The following is a 4,133-nucleotide window of genomic DNA, read 5'->3' on the forward strand; positions in this document are numbered from 1 at the left end:
TCCCTTTTGAGGATATGATTGCCTTGTAGCATACTGCTGTGGTTGCTGGAATCCAGGTGGGTTAAACTGTTTACTTACTCCTTGCTGATATGTTGGCTGAATAGCATTCTGATTATTCCCCCAGCTGAAATTTGGATGATTTCTGTTGTTAGGATGATAGGTCGCTGGCACAGGCTGCTGTTGTCGCTGATAATTATTCACATACTGAACAGATTCGTTGACAAGAGAACACTGATCCGTAGCATGAGAACCTGCACAAAGCTCATAAACCATAGCTATTTGATTAACTCCATACGTAGCCAAAGAATCAACCTTCATTGATAGCGCTTGGAGCTGGGCTGCAATAGCGGTGGCTGCATCAACTTCAAGAATACATGCGACCTTGCCTGACGTCATCCTCTGAGTTGGGTTTTGATGCTCGTTTGCAGCCATTGTCTCTATAAGATTATACGCCTCAGTATAGCTTTTAGCCCATAAGGCTCCTCCAGCTGCTGCATCGAGCATGGGCCGAGATTGGGCCCCCAAACCATTATAAAAACCAGTGATTACCATCCAATCCGGCATTCCATGATGTGGACATTTTCTCAACATTTCCTTGTAGCGTTCCCAAGCCTCGCACATAGATTCTGTAGGTTGCTGCGCAAACTGAGTAAGAGCACTCCTCATAGCAGCAGTCTTTGCCATTGGATAAAACTTCACCAGAAACTTTTGCGCAAGATCTTGCCACGTAGTGATGGACCCAGCTGGTTCAGAATGTAACCAGTCTTTAGCCTTATCCCTCAGTGAGAATGGGAAAAGCCTCAACTTGATAGCCTCATCAGCACGCCATTATACTTAAAAGTGCTACAGATCTCGACAAAATTCCTTATGTGCATGTTGGGGTCTTCAGTTGCCGCTCCTCCAAAAGAAACAGAATTCTGCACCATCTGAATAGTGCCCGGCTTGATTTCAAAGGTGTTAGCTTGAATAGCCGGATGAAGGATGCTTGACTGAATGTCATCAATTTTAGGCCGAGAAAAATCCATAAGAGCTGGATCAGCTTGAACAATACGATCTCCCATGTTTACTGGTTCTTTCTGCTCAGTTCCTGAATCCGAATCCTCAAAATCTAACTTCTCCGGAGTATCAAGAACTTCGTCTTTCTCCTCAGCTGTATCTAAGGTCCTCTTGCGAGCACGAGAACGAGTTTGCATAAACGCTTGCTAAAGTACCTGAAACACAACCGAAAAGAGTAATTAACTACTACGTCCTAATCACTGAGTCCTAATAACCAATGATGGTAAGTACATAAACTAAACAAATACGCCGAGTCCCCGGCAGCGGCGCCAAAAACTTGTTAGGGCGAAAACATGCACTAATATTCACACAAGTATACGCGTTCGCAAGTAATATAGAATACTTTCTAGTTCGTTCCCTCAGAGACTCAGACTAAGTTATTGTCTAATTAAACTCACTCACCAATGTATGACTATTTCTCAATGTTAAGATAATAACACTTAAAATTGTTGATTAAATATTAACTATAATTAACTACTTAATTAACCATTTAACTAACACTTCAATTTATCAATAATAAAACACTCATGAGATCACAACTTCATTATTACTTCCTTCTATAGCCATTGCTATTACCTTTAGCATGTGACAGTGATGACATTAATCGAATAACACGAAACTGATAAAAGCCAACTTTCATTGTACTAATACCATTCTACCAAGCATCCACAATTAAGATAGAAGTTGAATAGTCATCAATTATGTTGAGTTCCTATATGTCTACAGAAATTGACAACACAACGATTTAAGCACAAGTTATCCCTTTTGATTACATAGGGCAAATAAAACTGTTAGAGTTACCCACTAATCATGCACAACGTACATGAACCTATGCTAGCATGGCAAGTTCTAAATCTCAAGATCCACCGTCACTTCACAAGAGATTAACACCCTATCTTATATGTTCGCGACGCACATAAGACGAATACGCACAACCAATACTAGATATCATGCAATCATCACACACTAAAGTATTAAACAATTAACTAAAGAATTTCATAATAAATCGGTTGCAACCCCATGATCACGATTAGCCCATAATAGAACTTATCGCCATCATGGGTTCATATGAAATCATGATAAACAACACAAGAAAATAATAACTAAACTAATTATATTAAAACAGAGTACGTCACAAGAGTAAATAAGTCAAAGCAAGAAAACTAGCATCCAACGTTACAACGAAACAAGAATCACAAGAATATATGCTTCCTCTTCGTTGCGGTGTGCTAAATCGGTCTTCTTCCTTATCTCCTTTGCTTCTTGCGCCAAACACAATCTAAAACATAATCTCCTTCATATTCTCTATGAAAACGTCTCAAATCTACTTATATAATAGTCCCATAAAACTCAGATTACATAGAAGTTGGAAGCCAAACAGAAGTAGAAGTCTAAAATAATTCAGCTTTTTTCCCCGACCCTGCGCGGCCGCTCAGCATTTCTGCGCGGGCGCGCAAGGCTGCTGCGCGGCCGCTCAGCATTGCTGCGCGGGCGCGCAGGACCCTACTGGAAAAATTCCAGGTTTGCTCCGTTTCTTCGCCGTAATCTGCCCGTTCTTTTCCTCTCGCAATGATGAACACATGCCAAGGCTTATTCTTGATGATTCCTCCTCCGAATTGGAACTAATACCCTGAAATGCATAAACACTAGAAAAACGCATCAAATACACAAAATACTTGATTTCAAGACACCAATTTAAGCCATTTTAAGACTATCTAAGTGGTATAAAATGCCACTTATCAGCGCCGCTGCCGGGGACTGCAGTGTTAATTTATAGTTTATGAGCTTTTCATCAGTGGTCATTAAAGTTCAATGACTTGGACATTGTTACTTATTTGTTCCTTGTCTGGTTTCAGGCACTCTAGCGAGGGTATATGCAGACGCGTACGCGTACTCATAAGAGAAAACTGGATAAAGCCGAGGAAGAACTTGTGGTAGTTCGTAGGGAAGTTCTTGAGGAAGAAAAGAAGGTAGAAGAAGAAGAGAAAGTTGAAGAGCCAATTATAGTAGCTATGGGTGATCAAACAGAAAATATGAAGGCTTTGATGTACTATTCTAAGCCTAAGATTAATGACATTCATTCTAGCATCATCAGACCAGCCATCAGGGCTAACACTTTCGAGATCAAGTCAAGTAAGATCCAGATAATACAGAAATCAGTTCAGTTTGGGGGTTCTCCTACTGAAGACCCCAACATGTACATCAGGGATTTCATCGAGATCTGCGACACTTTCAAGTTCAATGATGTGACTGCAGATGCTATCAATCTACGACTCTTCCCATTCTCTCTGAGGGACAAAGCTAAGTGCTGGTTACACTCTCTACCAGTCGGGTCTATCACAACTTGGGAAGATCTTGCTCAAAAGTTTCTCACTAAATTCTTCCTCATGGCGAAGACTGCAGCAATCAGGAATGCTCTTACCCAGTTGGCGCACCAAACCGGAGAATCTCTGTGTGAGGCTTGGGATCGATATAAAGAGATTCTAAGGAAGTGCCCACACCATGGCATGCCTGATTGGATGATTAATTAACTGCTTCTACAATGGATTGGGTCCTACTTCTAGGCCCATTCTTGATGCAACATCAGGAGGAGCCTTGTGGGCTAAGAGCTACGATGAAGCTTATGAACTTATTGAACTGATGGCTGCCAATGAATACCAGAATCCTTCCCAGAGACTGAGTCAGGGGAAAGTAGCAGGAAATCTGGAGTTGGACACAACAACTGCTATCGCTGCCCAACTTAAGGCTTTGACAATGAAGGTGGACACTTTGGCTAATTATGGAGTTAATCAAATCACTAGTATCTGTGAGCTTTGTGCTGGTTCCCATGAGATTGATCAGTGCACAATTTCTAGTAAATCAGCTTAGTTTGTGAGCAACTTTCAGCGATCGCAGCAACCAGTGCCAGCCACCTATAATCCTAACAACCACAATCATCCTAATTTCAGTTGGAGAAATGCTCAGAATGCGGTTCAACAACCTTATCAACAGTATCCAGCTAAGCAGTACAACCCCCTAAGTTTTCAGCAATCGCAGATTGCACCAAGACAATAACTCCAGCTACAACCAGCTAATGA

The 4,133-nt window shown here is 41.4% G+C and overlaps 2 non-coding genes across 2 annotated transcripts; one reads left to right on the forward strand and one right to left on the reverse strand.

The window, feature by feature from the left end:
- The first annotated feature begins 562 nt into the window (after positions 1-562).
- On the forward strand, positions 563-669 carry LOC141669431 (small nucleolar RNA R71). The gene has a single exon (XR_012553717.1). It is a non-coding gene; the product is annotated as a small nucleolar RNA R71 (small nucleolar RNA).
- A 2,789-nt stretch (positions 670-3,458) lies between these two features.
- LOC141669256 (small nucleolar RNA R71) lies at positions 3,459-3,565 on the reverse strand. Its single transcript, XR_012553545.1, has one exon. It is a non-coding gene; the product is annotated as a small nucleolar RNA R71 (small nucleolar RNA).
- Between the last annotated feature and the right edge of the window lie 568 nt (positions 3,566-4,133).

The sequence above is a fragment of the Apium graveolens genome, chromosome 6 (assembly GCF_009905375.1).
Source record: "Apium graveolens cultivar Ventura chromosome 6, ASM990537v1, whole genome shotgun sequence".
NCBI classification, from domain to species: Eukaryota; Viridiplantae; Streptophyta; class Magnoliopsida; order Apiales; family Apiaceae; genus Apium; species Apium graveolens.